The following is a 16,639-nucleotide window of genomic DNA, read 5'->3' as shown; positions in this document are numbered from 1 at the left end:
CCCCTTGGACGTAGCCTGTCAGGCTTCTCTGTCCATGGGTTTTATCAGGCAAGAATGCTGGAGTGGGTAACCATTCCCTTGCTCCAGGGGATCTTCTTGACCCAGGGATCAAACCCAGGTCTCCTGCACTGCAGGCAGATTCTTTACCATCTGACGGTATGGGAAATCACAAATACATAATGCATCATACTAATTAAACTCAAGCTCAAACAATAAGCAGAAAATCCCTTCATGTGGGGCATACTTCTCTTGTCTTGAATTCAGTATAAACATGTACATACATCTGTTGTTTATATTCTCTTGAATATTCTTAGCAAACCTCCATGATTTAAAAAAAAAATAAGAGAAAGATCCTTGTAATTGTAAAGCATTTTCATAAAGAATTTCATATACATTATTTATTTAGTCCTCCCACCAAGTCGTGAAGTAAACAGATGGCAATTATCCTCACATTTTTAGACATAGAAGAAAAAATTCAAAGAGGTTAATATTCCCTTGAGTTTAGACAACTTTGAAGGCAGTTTACCTCAGAACATTAGAGCTGGAAGGGGCTTCCTTAGATATTAGGAAAGGCAGGATTTCACAGCATGTTCCCTGCCACACTGGTTTTGTGAGATGCTCTATAAAAAGTGGGTCAGTGCCAATAAGAAACACTGCATATTATATTCCCTGCTTGAGAATCACTATACATACTGGCAGAAAATGGCTCTGAGAAGCACTATGTTTTTCTTAAGATAATTTTGTTCAACTCAGAGTTTCCAACAATTGACTTAATCAAGGAAAACTGTTCTGTAAAACACTGACCTAGAGTAACCCCCACAGAAAGGAGATGACAGAGCTGATATTCAAAATAGAAAAATTTATTTAACACCACACGACTACTTACATTAAAAAGATGGAACTTAAATCTCCAAATTCACATTCAACACCCTTCCTAATATCCTATGCAGCTTCCCTATACTTAAACGCTTACTTCTCTATTCTAGGAATAATAATTTGGCTGGACTGCATATTCAAAATTAGAAGCATATCTTATATAAAAATCTTGTAAGAAGGAAAAGAGGCCCTCTTTAGTTCTTTTTTAAAAGTGTTATTGAAGTTTTTTTTACAATGTGTGTTAGTTTCTATTGTACAGCAAAGTGAACCCGTTATACATATAAACATATCCCCTCTTTTTTGGATATCCATCCCATTCAAGTGACCACAAAGCGCTAAGTAGAGTTCCCTGTGATACACAGCGGGGTCTCATGAGTTATCTGTTTTATATATAGTAGTGTATATATGTCAACCCCAATCTCCCCAGTCATCCCACCTATGCATTTCCCCACTTTGTGTGCATGTGTTTGTTCTTTGCATCTGTGTCTCTATTTCTGCTTTGCAAATAGGTTTATCTGTACCGTTTTCCTAGATTTTCCACATATATGCAGTAATATATGATATGTGGCACATATATACACCCTTAGTCCTTAATTCACTTATGTGCTAATCAAAATAATCTCAATGAAGGGACTTCCCTGGAGGTCCAGTGGAATGCAGAGGTTGTGGGTTCAATCCCTGGTCAGGGATTTAAGATCTCACACACTTCACAACCAAAAAATCAAAACATAAAATAGAAGCAATATTGTAACAAATTCAATAAAGACTTTTTAAAAATGGTCCACATTAAAAAAAAATCTTTAAAAAAATCCAATATAATCTCAATAATGTCTGCCATTCTTGTGTGCCAAGATTATAAATAATCTTTAAAGCATTTAACAGACTTACAAGTTAAATGTTTTTACAGATAGAGATACTGAGGATCTGAAAAATAAAATAACTTGAAGAAGATTATCTGTTTATTAAAAGGAGGACCCATGAGTTAAAGTCAAGTCTATTTGACTTCCTGTTCAAAAGTAACCTTCTGAGGGCCTATTTCTTTTAGAAGAGATCCTTAAAGCCTAACCACTCTTCTCATATGATGACTACTGCAATAAATTTAAAAGAGCAAGAAAATCATACAAGCAGAAACAAAACAATAAAACCTCTACAATAGATTAAGCAGACTGGGAACAAACAAAGTAATAAGTAAGGGAAAAGTATGTAGCTATAATTGCAGTAGACACCATATGCATTCTCTTCTCAGTTTCCAATTCTGCAATAAATATATTTTAAATATAAGACCAAAATCCTGACACACTTTTAAATTTTCTTTATATTATAAGACAAACTAGCAATAACTGGCACATTAATGAGACTTGTCAGAAGATCAGTATTTCAGGTCTAATGGAGGTTTAAAGGCCTTGGACATTTATCCAGGACTTGAATTCCATCCGTAACATCCCCAAAGGTGGTCATCAGTGATGAAAGGACGTCGTAACACCTCTGGAAGGAAGCCATTTTTTTATTGGACAACTCCAACTACAGGAAATTCACTGACTAGACTGTCTACCACTTAAAAGCAGGATGCATTCCTGTCTTGCTCAAACTACATCCCTTGTGTCTAGCAAGACAGAAACCATCACTAAGCTTTTTACTTTTTTCAATTATCGAATGGTACTGCTGTGAAATACTCCTTCTTGTAATGTTTATACCATTATTTTAACTCTGATTTCTGGACAGAAGAAAAGCGATTTTCCCAGAAGATATACTACTGGGCAAAGTACTTAGGAAACAAAACAAAATCTAGATACCTTTTAAAAAATTGTTATATAATTCAAATAAAAATACACCCTTGTTAAAGTGAAGGACAGGGAAGCCTGTCCTTCTGGCGTGCTGCAGTTCATGGGATCATGAAGAGTTGGACATGATTTAGCAACTGAACAACAAAAAAGTATAAAATTCAGTGGTTTTGAGTATATTCAGAACATTGTAAAACCATGACCACTGTCTAATTCCAGAACATATGACATGTTTTCCATTTATTTATCTTTTTTGATTGCTTGCAACACTGTTTTGTAATTTGCAATACACAAGTCTTGCACTTTTTTGTTAAATTTTTTTATATATTTTAATTTCTTTGATGTTATTGTAAATGAAATTGTTTTTCTTAATTTCTTTTCCAGATTGTTCACTTTTGATATATAGAAATATAATTGATTTTTGTATATTGATCTTTAATTCTGCACTCTTACTAAACTTGATTATTAGTTTTAATAATTTTCTTGTGAATTTACTTTTTCTATATACAAGACAGTGTTATTATAAATAGAAATAGTTTTATTCATTGCTTTCAAATTTGGATGCCTTTGTTTCTTCTTCTTGAGTAATTGCCCTAGCTAGAGCATTAGTACAATGTGGAAAACAAGTGGGGAGAGCAGACATCCTTGTCTTGTTTGTGATCTTAGGGGGAAGGCTTTCAGTCTTTCACCTTGAAGTATGATGTTACTTGTGGGTTTTGTCCTTTATCATGTTAAGAAAGTTCCTTTCTATATGTAGTTTTATTGACTGCTTTTGCCATGAATGATTTTTGGATTTTGTTGAATGCCTTTTCTGCATTTATTAAGATGCTCATGTGTTTTCTGCCCTTTTTAAAATTAATATATTATATTACATTGATTCTCATATGTTGAACCAGCCCTCCATCCCTGGAATCAGTTTCACTTGGGTGTGGTATATACATTGTTTCTAATACATTGTTAAACCTGGTTTGCTACTACTTTGTTGAGGATTTTTGTATCTATATTCAAAAGAGATACTGGTCTATTGTTTTCTTTTTTTGTGATTATTTTGGTCAGGTTTTGGTATGATAATGATACTGGCCTCTTATAATGCATTGGGAAATTTTCTCTCATAGTTTTTTGGAAAGTTTGTGGAAGTTTGCTATTAATTTTTTCAAACACTTGGTAGAATTCACTGGTGAGGTCATCTGAGCCTAAGCATTTCTTTGTGGGAAGGTTTTTGATGACTAATTCCATCTCTTTGATAGAAATCTATCCATATTTTCTATTTATCTGGAGTCAGTTGTTTGTGTTCTATCTGTTAACTAATTTATAGACATATAATTATTCCCTTCTAATTATTTTTATTTCCATAAAGTTGTTATATCCCCTGTTTTGCTATTGATTTTATTAATTAGAGTCTTGTCTCTTTTCATCTTAGTAAGTTTAACCAAAGGTTTGTCAATTTTGTTCATGTTTTCAAAGAATCCACTTTTGGTTTTGCTGATTTTGTTATTTTTCTATTTCATTTATTTCTGCTCTACCCTTTATTATTTTCTTCCTTCTGCTTGTTTTGTGTTTAGTTTACTCTTCACTTTTGAGTTTTTTGAATTTATGAGTTAAGGTATTGATTTGTTTTTCTTCTTTCATAATACAGGCATCTATAGTTTTATATATTATATAAATAATATATAATAAATTTTAAAAAATAAGTTATACCTGAAGAAATATGACTGAAATATAAGTGTTGTGAGAAAGCTGTTTTCAAGATTTTTCTTTTCTCCACCCAGATTCATCCATGAGACACTTTATGAATGTAAAAACTAATGTAAATGCTTCTGAGTTGGGTTTGAATGTTATGTATAATCCTCCTCCATCACTTGTCAGACATCACAACCAATAGTATGAGATTTATGTATTCAACATCCGGTTAAGAGCTGCTGCAAAAAGTAGTAGAGGAGGAAAAATAAAAGTAAAGTGCAGTCTCTCAGTCGTGTCCAACTCTCTGCAACCCCATGGACTGTAGCTTGTCAGGTTCCTCCACCCACGGGATTTTCCAGGCAAGAATACTGGAGTGGGTCCCCATTTCCTTCTCCACGGATGCTGCTGCTGCTGCTAAGTCGCTTCAGTCGTGTCCGACTCTGTGCGACCTCATAGAGGGCAGCCCACCAGGCTCCCCCATCCCTGGGATTCTCCAGGCAAGAATACTGGAGCGGGTTGCCATTTCCTTCTCCAATGCATGAAAGTGAAAAGTGAAAGTGAAGTCGCTCAGTCGTGTCCAGCTCCTAGCGACCTCATGGACTGCAGCCCACCAGGCCCCTCCGTCCATGGGATTCTCCAGGCAAGAGTACTGGAGGGGGACAATGCACATCAAATATGTGTCAGACTCTTTGCTTCCCAGGTGGCGCTGGTGGTAAAGAACCCGTCTGTCAATGCAGGAGATGCAGGAGAGGTGGATTCAATCCCTGGATCCGGAGGATACCCTGGAGAACATGGCAACCCACTCCAGTATTCTTGCCTGGAGAATCCCATGGACAGAGGAGCCTGGCGGGCTACAGACCATGGGGTCTCGAAGAGTCGGACATGACTGAAGTCACCTAGCATGCTTTCACATCACCCTAATTAAATTCACTCTTCTTTAACAGAACCCACAATTAACCTTAAAAGAGCTAAATTAGTTCTATTATGCTAACATTGAGTCCAGGATAATGTAACATATTTATCCACAATAAGAAGATACATAAAATACAAGTTTCACTTGAGTTCTGATTTCCACAAAGGACCCTTCTCTGGTACCATCTTTATAACTTTGGTTTCATGCTGTTGTTCTTACTTTTCTATTTTGAGAAAATTTCAAATTTACAGAAATATTCATAGAACTATTACAAAGAACTCTTTGATACCAATCACCCGATGCTGCCATTTAAGTGTTTAGTATTTGTCCCACTTGTTTTACCATTTTCCCTCTCTCTCTCTTTGCCCCTAAACACTTCATAGTATGAGATTCGCTGATGGTTCAGATGGTAAGGGATCTGCCTGCAATGTGGGAGACATGGGTTCAGTCCCCAGGGTGGGAAGATCCCCTGGAGAAGGGCATGGCAACCCACTCCAGTATTCTTCCCTGGATAATCCCCACAGATGGAGGAGCCGGGAGGGCTATTGTCCACAGAGTCACAGAGTCGGACATGACTGAGGGACTAAGCATAGCACAGCACAGCATTTCATAGTATATTTTCTAAGGTCATCAGGAAATTTAACATAATGCAATAACATTTTTTAATCTTTAGTCCTTATTCAAATTTCTTCAGTTGTCCTGATAATGTCTTTTATAGCTTTTGTTCTTGCTCCAGGATCTACTTCAGGATACATTCTGCATTTAGTTTTCATATTTCCTTGGCCTCCTTTAATGTAGAATGAATCTTTTTTTTGTTCAGTCATACAGTCATGCCCGACTCTTTGTGACCACATGGACTTCAGGATGCCAGGCTTCCCTGTCCTTCACCATCTCCCAGAGCTTGCTGAAACTCATGTCCATTGAGTTGGTGATGCCATCCAACCATCTCGCCCTCTGTCGTCCCCTTCTCCTTTTGTCTTCAATCTTTTTCAGCATCAGGGTCTTTTCTAATGAATTGGCTCTTCACATCAGGTGGCCAAAGGATTGGAGCTTCAGCCTCAGCATCAGTTCTTCCAATGAATATTTAGGACTGATTTCCTTTAGGATTGACTGGCTTGATCTCCTTGCAGTCCAAGGGACTCTCAAGAGTCTTCTCCAATACCACATTTCAAAAGCATCAATTCTTCGGTGCTCAGCCTTCTTTGTGGTCCAGCTCTCACATCCATACATGATTACTGGAAAAACCATAGCTTTAAATATGTGGACCATATAATTAATCTTTAGCCTGTCTTTTTTCCTCATGACATTCTCATTTTTAGACTCTTTTTTGAAGAGACAGAAAAATGAAAATATTTAGTTTTCCTTAATAAAATTCTTAGGTTGATTCAACTTGTTTATTAAGTGCTTTATATTCCTAAGATCTTTTATCTGCAGCTCATGACAATATCAAACTGAACAAATGTCCAAAAACTGGATACATTTATAAAAAATTTTTTTAAAGTCCAAGGGCTTTAAAGAACTGGGTTTACAAAAGGCTCTGCCTAAGGCTAAATTGATTGGTGTTCCTTTTTTTGCCTGGAGACTAAACTTATTGATCTATTTCGTTGTTTTATAATTAACGCGGAAGAGAGAGGAACTCAAAGTATCCAGATTTTAAGGTTTTGTTACTAAATACAGACTATAAAGAAAATTCTTAGGACTGAGAAGAACACAAAAAGATCCATTTGCCTTATTAAAATATTTTAAAGAACCCAATTTGTTATTGTTTATTCACTCAGTCGAGTCCAACTCTGTGACCCCATGGACTGCAAAGCGTCAGGGTTCCCTGTCCTTCACTATCTCTCTGAGTTTGCTCAAACTAATGTCCATTGAGTCGGTGATGCCAACAGAAGGTTCAAAATATTGAGCTAACTTTTTGGTTTAGTAGAAGGAACTCAGTAGAAGGATTTATTGGACAAATGAAACAATAATGAAAGCTACTCAGAGAATGAGACAAGGCTAAGTGCTTTAAAAAATTTTTTTTTAAATCTTGTACCTGTGGCAGACGATGTCAGTGTCCTACTGAGTGCCTTTTTGCTTTTCATATTTTTTAAATTCATTTTTTAAATGAAGGATAATTGCTTTACAGAATTGTGTTCTTTTCCATCAAACATCAACATGAATCAGCCCTAGGTATACATGTGTTTCCTCCCTCTTGAAACTCCCTTCCATCTCCCTTCTCAGCCCACCCCTCTAGGTCAATACAGAGCTCCTGTTTCAGTTCCCTGAGTCATGCAGCAAATTCCCATTGGTTCTCTATTTTACACATGGTAATGTAAGTTTCCACATTACTCTCTCCATACATCTCACCCTCTCCTCCCACCTCCCCATGTCCATAATGAGTCTGTTCTCTATGTCTGTTTCTCTACTGCTACCCTGCAAATAAATTCACTGGTACCATCTTAGATTCCATATATATGTGTTATATGTGATATTTATCTTTCTCTTTCTGACTTGCTTCACTCAGTATAATAAGCTCTAGGTTCAGTCACCTCATTAGAAGTGACTCAGATGTGTTCATTTTTATGGCTGAGTAATATTCCATTGGAAAAGACCCTGATGCTTGGAGGGATTGGGGGCAGGAGGAGAAGGGGACAACAGAGGATGAGATGGCTGGATGGCATCACCGACTTGATGGGCATGAGTTTGAGTAAGCTCCGGGGGTTTGTGATAGACAGGGAGGCCTGGCGTGCTGCGATTCGTGGGGTCACAAAGAATTGGACACGACTGAGCAATTGAACTGAACTGAACTGAATATTCCATTGTACACATATTCCACAGCTCCTTTATACATTTGTCAATGGACATCCAGGTTGCTTCCATGTTCTAGTGATTGTAAATAGTGCTGCAATGATCATTGGGGTACATGTGTCTTTTCACTTTTGGCTTCCTCACGGCATACGCCTAGGAGTGGGATTGCTGGGTCATATGGTGACTTTATTCCTAGTTTTTAAAGAAATCTCCCTTTTGTCTTTCATAGCGGTTGTATCAATTTACATTCCCACCAACAGTACAAGAGGATTCCCTTTTCTCCACATCCTCTCCACCATTTATTGCTTATAGACTTTTTGATGATGGCCATTCTGACTGGTGTGAGGTGATATCTCATTGTAGTTTTGATTTGCATTTCTCTAATAATGAGCTAATGTTGAGCATCTTTTCATGTGTTTTTTAGTCATTAGGATATCTTCTTTAGAGAAATGTCTATTTAGGTCTTTTTCCCACTTTTTGATTGGGTTGTTTGTTTTTCTGGTATTGGGTTGTATGAGCTGCTTGTATATTTTGGAAATTAATCCTTTTTCAGTTGTTTCATTTGCTAGTATTTTCTCCCATTCTGAGGGTTGTCTTTTCACATTGTTTATAGTTTTCCTTGCTGTGCAAAAGCTTTTAAGTTTAATTTGGTCCCACTTGTTTATTTTTGCTTTTATTTCCATTACCCTAGGAGGTGGGTTATAGAGAATCTTAATTTGATTTATGTCATTGAGTGTTCTGCCTATGTTTTCCTCTAAGAGTTTTATAGTTTCTGGTCTTACATTTAGGTCTTTAATCCATTTTGAGGTTATTTTTCTGTATGGTGTTAGGAATTCTAATTCCTAGAATTTGTGTAGGTGTTAGGTTCATTCTAATTTCTCTTTCTGATTTTTTATTGTTAGTATATAGGAATGCAAGCGATTTCTCTGTATTGATTTTGTATCCTGGGACTTTGCTAAATTCACTAATTAGCTCTAGTAATTTTCTTATCATTTCTTTTGGGTTTTCTATGTATAGTATCACGTCATCTGCAAACAGTGTGGGTTTTACTTCTTCTTTTCCAATCTGGAGTCCTTTCCAATCCAATCCTTTTCTTTCTTTTCCTTCTCTGATTGCTGTAGCTAGGACTTACAACACTATGTTGAATAATAGTGGTGAGAGTGGACACCCTTGTCTTATTTCTGATCTTAGAGGGAATGCTTTCAGTTTTTCACCATTGTGAATAATGTTTGATATGTGCTTATCATATATGGACTTTACTATGTTGAGGTAGGTTCCTTCCATGCACATTTTTTTGAAGAGTATTAATCATAAGTGGGTGCTGAATTTTGTCAAAGGCTTTTTCTGCATCTTTTGAGGTGATCAGATGGTTTTAATCTTTCAATTTGTTAATATGGTGTATCACATTGATTAATTTGCATATATTGAAGAATCCTTGCATCCCTGGAATAAACCCAACTTGATTATGGTGTATGAGCTTTTTAATGCGTTCTTGAATTCTGTTCACTATAATTTTGTTGAGGATTTTTGCATTTATGTTCATCAGTGATATTGACCTGTAATTTTCTTTTTTTGTGTGTTGTCTTTGTCTGGTTTTGGTATTAGGGTGATGGTGGTGTCGTAGAATGAGTTTGAAAGTGTTTCTTCCTCTGCAATTTTTTGAAAAAGTTTTAAAAGGATAGGCATTCGCTCTTCTCTAAATGTTTGGTAGAATTCACCTGTGAAGCCATCTGGTCCTCCTTCCAGTGCCTTTTTACTGGAGGTGACATATGGCTTTAGGGGACAATTTCCACACACACTGCTGACTTTCTCTTCAAGCCCGTGTCTCTCACTGCTTAATAGTCTTCTTTGCCTGCATGCAGGGCAGGCAAAAAAAGTGGGGAACTCAAAAATCCCAGAAGCAAGCCCCAACCAATGGTAGGAAGGGGTTGGTGGATAAATATTCCAGCTCCCTTGCCCTCAGTGGGACAATTGCAAGGCATCTTCTACAGGGCCTCTCAGAGTCATTGGTGGGCTCAACTTCAGTCACTAGGGGTGATCACTTGTTTATTAAGACATTGTTTACTGACTTTCCTTCTGTCCTTGTCTGAGGTTGGCAAAGTCACAAAAGAGACTAAATGTTTCTTTCAAAAGTGTGGACCCTTGGGAAAGTACAGTCCGTGCTGTGGGAGGAAATGTACCTGGCTAACATGTTTCAAAGAAACCAGACTAACATATGTGGGAACAGACCTTGAGGATACTAGACTAAAGGGGCTGGATGATAACATGAGGCAGGGGAGCACTGATTGATAGAGAGGACTTTCCCATGACTCAAGTTTTAGCATCTGAGCCAGGATGGCTGGGGCCAGTCCTAATGACACTGCTTGAATAACTTACCAGTAAAATGAGGTGAATATGCCAGAACTTCTTCAGCAGAGTTTGAGAAACCTTTCAGAAGAATCAGAGAGGTGGACATATTAGAAAGAACGGACATTAGAAGAACAAAGAACTCACCAGGTGACCGTATTTCCCAAGAAAACTGAGGGTATGTCCTTCACCAAAACAGTGTAGATGGCACCAAAGCAGAGTGTCACCACTTTTAAGGGGCTCAGAATTTCTGTAGGCCAGGGCTGATGGTGGCCAGAGCTGTTGCTATTGTACTGAACTCCCTAGTGGCAATGGGATGAGAAGATATTGGAATATTAAAGATTGGGTGGAGGGATACAACCATCAGAGTAAGGTGGACATAATTTCCCTAATTGGAAGCAAGGCCAGAAAGGCAACTAAGGCCTTGATGCACAGGGACATGTTGATGGCTAAAAAAGTCACAGAGTGAGACAGACAGGCAATCCATGAGGGTGTTGCTTGACTGCTGTGACCAAAAGAGCTCCAAAGTGTGTGAAGCAGAAAGCTGATACAACCTGCAGTAATGGAAAATTACTTTCATGCTGGCTTCCCTGGTGGTTCAGGTGGTAAAGAATCTGCCTGCAATGCAGGAGACCTGGGTTCGATCCCCGGGTTGGGAAGATCCCTTGGAGAAGGGAATGGCAACCCACTCCAGTATTCTTGCCTGGAGAATCCCATGGACAGAGGCTCCTGGCGGGCTGCAGTCCATGGGGTCGCAAAGGGTTGGACATGTCTGAGCAACTAACACACACATCATGGAAAATTATGAACCCTCTCCCATTTTGCAGACCTGAGTCAGTGCTCAGTCCTCAGCTCATTGATTGAAAGGGAAGACAGTTTCCTTTGAGGAAGACTTGGCAGTGCCGATATGTAAGTATATGCAATAATTATACCCGAAGAGACCTATAGATGATAATACTCAACTCTTTCAAGGGCTACTGGACATAGGAACTGAGCTTACAGTAATAATAATGGGAAAAATACCATGACAGTCTCCCTGTAGAGTGAGGAGGTTGGAGGCCTGGTGATAAATAAAGTCCTGGTCCAAGACTACCTGAGAGTGGGTCCAGTGAACTCCAGATGCTCATCTTATTCCTGGTCCCTAAACACACAATCAGTATGAATGTCATGCTGTACCACTGACATTATATTAGTAGACTTGGTGAGCAGGAAATGGTTGTAGATGTTTTTTCAGTCGCTCAGTCATGTCTGACTCTTTGTGACCCCATGGACTTCAGCACACCAGGCTTCCCTGTCCTTTATCATCTCCTGGAGTTTGCTCAAACTCAAGTCCATTGAGTTGGTGATGCCATCCAGCCATCTCGTCCTCTATCACCCTCTTCTCCTGCCTTCGATCTTTCCCAACATGAGGGTCTTTTCTAATGAGTCGGCTCTTCACATCAGGTGACCAAAGTATTGCAGCTTCAGCTTCAACATCAGTCCTTCTGATGAATATTGAGGAATGATTTCCTTTAGGATTGACTGGTGTGGTTTCCTTGAAGTCCAAGGGACTCTCAAGAGTCTTCTCCAACACTACATTTCAAAAGCATCAGTTCTTCAGCTTTTAGCCTTCTTTATAGTTCAACTCTCACATCTATACATGACTACTGAAAAAACCATAACTTTGACTGTACAGACCTTTGTTGGCAAAGTAATGTCTCTGCTTTTTAATATGCTGTCTAGGTGATAGCTTTTCTTCCAAGAAGGAAGTGTCTTTTAATTTCGTGGCTACAGTCACCATTTGCAGTGATTTTGCAGCGATTTTGCAGCCCAAGAAAATAAAGTCTAAATACTCTTTTATGCCCTGGAAAGACAGATTCATGTCAGAGAATGGGGAAGGGCTATTAACTCTCTATATACTGAGGGGCCTTTTAAATCAGTGAAGTTCTGGGGTCATGTTTGGGAAATCTCCTCCAAGGTGAAAGAGAAGTTATTCTACCTTATACCTCTGGTGTGTGTGTGCTTAGTCGCTCAGTTGTATCAGACTCTTTGCGACCCCCATGGACTGTAGCCCACCAGGCTCCTCCATCCATGGGGATTCTCCAAGCAAGAATACTGGAATGGGTTGCCATGCCCTTCTGCAGGGGATGTGCCTAACCCAGGGATCGAACCCAGGTCTCCCACATTGCAGGAAGATTCTTTACCCTCCTACCACTGTGAAAAAGGCATTGCCCTTAGTAGATCTCTTTGGATTTTGGAGACACTGTAAATCATACCTGGAAATAGAGCTCCAATCCTTTTATCAGGTGATAGATTGCCAGTTTTGAGTGGTATCCAGAGCAATAAGGGCTTCCCAGGTGGCTCAGAGGTAAAGAATCTGCCTGTCAATGCAGGAGATGCAGGAGAGGTGGGTTTGATCCCTGGGTCAGGATGATCCCCTGGAGAGGGAAATGGCAACCCACTCTAGTATTCTTGCTTGGAAAAATCCCATGGACAGGGGAGACTGGCAGCTACAGTCCATGGGACACGGTTTATCAACTGAACACTCACGCAGACACAGAGAAATAAAATATTCTGAAAAATTTTCAGTCTGGAGTGCAAGGTCCTTTGCCACTTACACAGATCCCCTGGAACAGAAGTAAGATAAGGATGCTGTTGGCCAAACAGTCTCAGCCAAACGCCAATGGGAAAGTCTCAGCACAGATTCACTCGGAGTTGTGGAGCAAGTCCCTGCTGCCTGTATCAGACAACTGCTGTCCATTCAGGAAGCAGCTTTAGGCATGCTGCTGGGTGGACTCTCTGGTGATGGGAAGTCAAATGACTTGAAACCAGAGCATTATCAGATTCATGAAGTCATACATTTGAATAGGCAGGGAAGACATCAGTTGTTTGATGAGAGAGTTACATTTGAGATCAGACTCAAGCACATGTCCAGAGACATAAGCATAAAACATAAACAGATGGCCTAGATCAGCATGTTACCTACCCAGATGCACCAACGCTTCCCCCTCAGTTCACACCTGTGGCCTTGCTGGAGCTTCCTTAAAACCAGGTTAAGGGCGGAAGAGGAAAGTACTCGGGCCTAAGTCACAGGTGGGTCATCATATTGGTATGAGAAGGAAAAAAAACTGCTGCTGCTGCATTAAAGTCTGACACAGGGATTATCTTGAAAGACAGGAGTAAGAGGAATCTCCCCAGCATGCAGAGCTTTTAAGGGTACACATGGTCATCAACCTTGTGCAGAGGGAGCAACAGCCTGAGGTAAGGATAAACTCATGGGCAGTAGCAAATGGCTTGGCTGGCAGGTCAAGAAGCTGGAAGGAGCAAGATTAGAGTCCTGGAGACCAGACAGTCTGGTCTAACATGTGGTTAAACCATTAGGAGCAGCCACAAAGTATGCAGATTTTTTTCTCTTGTCAATCTCTATTAAGTACTTATCCATCTCAGAGGAGGCAGAGATTAATCTGCTCAGCAGGGTGACTCACACAGTGATTATCAGCCAGCTTCTGTCCTTGGCCACCCAAGTACTTGCACAATGGGTCCACAAAAAGAGCTGGTGGTGGTGGGGGGGGGGGGGTGACTATTTATAGGTTTACCCACACACACTTTCTCCCATCAAAACTGATGTAGGTTCTGCTGCTGTTTATCTTCTGCCCTTGTCAGCAGCAGGGAACAATGAGGGAGACCAGCAAGCCACATGGTGGCAAGTTGATTACATCAAACCTTTCCAACATGAAAAGTGAAAGTGTTAGTCGCCCAATTGTGTCCAACTCTTCATGTAGATCGCCAGCCTCCTCTGTCCATGGGATTCTCCAGGCAAGAATACTGGAGTGGGTTGCCATTTCCTTCTCCAAGGGATTTTCCCTACGAACCCGTCTCCTGCATTGCAGGCAGGTTCTTTACTGTCTGAGCCACCAAGAATATCCAAACCTGGGATACCTGAATCTTGATTTCATACTTCCCACCTGAAGGGGGCAGCAATTCTTTTTCTTTCTTTTTTTCTTTTTGTCTTGTTTTATATATAAATCCAAATTTATTTTTTGGGAGCTCCAAAATCACTGCAGATGGTGAATGCAGCCATGAAATTAAAAGACGCTTACTGTTTGGAAGGAAAGTTATGAGCAACCTAGATGGCATATTAAAAAGCAGAGACATTACTTTGCCAACAAAGGTCCGTCTGGTCAAGGCTATGGTTTTTCCAGTGGTCATGTATGGATGTGAGAGTTGGACTGTGAAAAAAGCTGAATGCTGAAAAATTGATGCTTTTGAACAATGATGTTGGAGAAGACTCTTGAGAGTCCCTTGGACTGCAAGGAGATCCAACCAGTCCATCCTAAAGGAGATCATTGGAAGGACTGATGCTGAAGCTGAAACTCCAGTACTTTGGCCACCTCACGTGAAGAGTTGACTCATTGGAAAAGACCCTGATGCTGGGAGGGATTGGGGGCAGGAGGAGAAGGGGACAACAGAGGATGAGATGACTGGATGGCATCACCGACTTGATGGGCATGGGTTTGGGTAGACTCCGGGAGTTGGTGATGGACAGGGAGGCCTGGAGTGCTGCAATTCATGGGGTCGCAAAGAGTCGGACACGACTGAGCGACTGAACTGAACTGACTGAACTGATATATTAATTGGTTTTTTATAATAATCCCTATTTTGCCAGTAAGGAAACTGAAGAGCAGAGAAGTGAACAGTCAGAATGCCACACAGTGCTGGGGAAGGTTTTGAACGAATTTTTGAAACAGAAAGAGCCAGTTTCTTCTTCCACACTATACTACTCCTCAATGCTCAGAGGTAGTCCTCCTGTCACAGAGGATTGTGCTATGCTCAGTCACTTCCGTCCTGTCCAACACTTTGAGATCCTATGGACCATAGCCCGCCAGGCTCCTCTGTCCATGGGATTCTCCAGGCAAGAATACAGGAGTAGATTGCCATGCCCTCCTCCAGGGGATCTTCCTGACTCAGGAATAGAACCCGTGTCTCTTATGTCTCCAGCATTGCAGATGGATTCTTTACCCACTGAGCCACTTGGGAAGCCCTTAAGACAATTACTAGCATTTAAATTCTACACTTGATGTTCACACCCATGCAACCTGGCCTGAAGTTTCAGTCTTTACCTTTCCATTTTTTTCCTTTTTGGGCAAGCTATGGAACTACTTTCTGTAATATAAAGCTAGGGAGAATTTTTCATCTCAAGCACTGGAGGGAAAAAACTGCCTGGTTCCTGGACACATTTAAAGCTCTGCTAGGAATTATACGTTCAGTGAATCCCACTGAAAATTTTCTTTCATTCTGTTGTCATTAACTCCTTTTCTCCCCCTGCTGATCTACCAGTATGAAGAGCCCAAATTAACCAAATAATAAAGGTAATTTTAAGTTTATTGGAAATTATACTATGTGCTTTGGTTGAGGCATCTCATCTCTATCTTCTAGGAATCAGAACCTCTAATCCTCAAAGCACCGGGACCAGAAGCACAGATTCCCCAAGTGGGTCCCTGGAATTTATGGTTTAAGGGAAAAATTGATTTTCCCTTCGTTTCCAGATTTACATCTTCTAGCTGTGATGGTCTTTGTTTCAATACAAATATTACTTTATCAAAGGCAAATATCACCCAACCTAGAAAGGTGTTATCTCCAAGCCAGAGGCCATGCCAAGTTCTGCGAGGCCAGCAGCTTTCAGGTGAAGTGCTGCATCATGGAACCAGTAGACACCTGCCTGATGTCTTGTCTTCTTCACCATAAAATTCTTTGACGTGAGGCAATATTATATTGAATCTTTGTTGGTAACTTAAATCCTCTGGGTGCCTTCAGATAATGCTGCTGAAAGAGATCCTGTGGCCAGGGAAGGCAAACCCATTCCTAGAATATGTTGTCAACCTCAGAATAGAAGAATTACTCTCAATGACAATGTTATAATGTTCAGTGTTCTAAAATAAAGTTGATCACTGCATTTCAGTGGGATCACCCTGAGTTTCCTATGTATATTTGGAGCCCAAATTATACAGATACATCTACCAACTCATTAAGTCAAGAAATTAAGGAATAATTAGGTTTGATAAGTATTCAAGGGAGGGTTGTTCTGAAATTTTGCCCCAAGTGACTAGGATTTTTTATTTTGGATTGCTTTCAATTTGGATTTTCTGAGCCCGAGCCAAATGAATTGACCCTCTGCCCCCCTCTACTGGAAGATATTGGTAGTCAGTGATTTTAAAAATATTAAAATGTCCTTGCGGATGTGTTATAAATTACTTTGAGAATTCCAATATTCTCT

Source organism: Cervus canadensis, chromosome 25, assembly GCF_019320065.1.
Source record: "Cervus canadensis isolate Bull #8, Minnesota chromosome 25, ASM1932006v1, whole genome shotgun sequence".
Taxonomy (NCBI): Eukaryota; Metazoa; Chordata; class Mammalia; order Artiodactyla; family Cervidae; genus Cervus; species Cervus canadensis.
Note: the sequence above shows the minus strand (reverse complement) of the source record.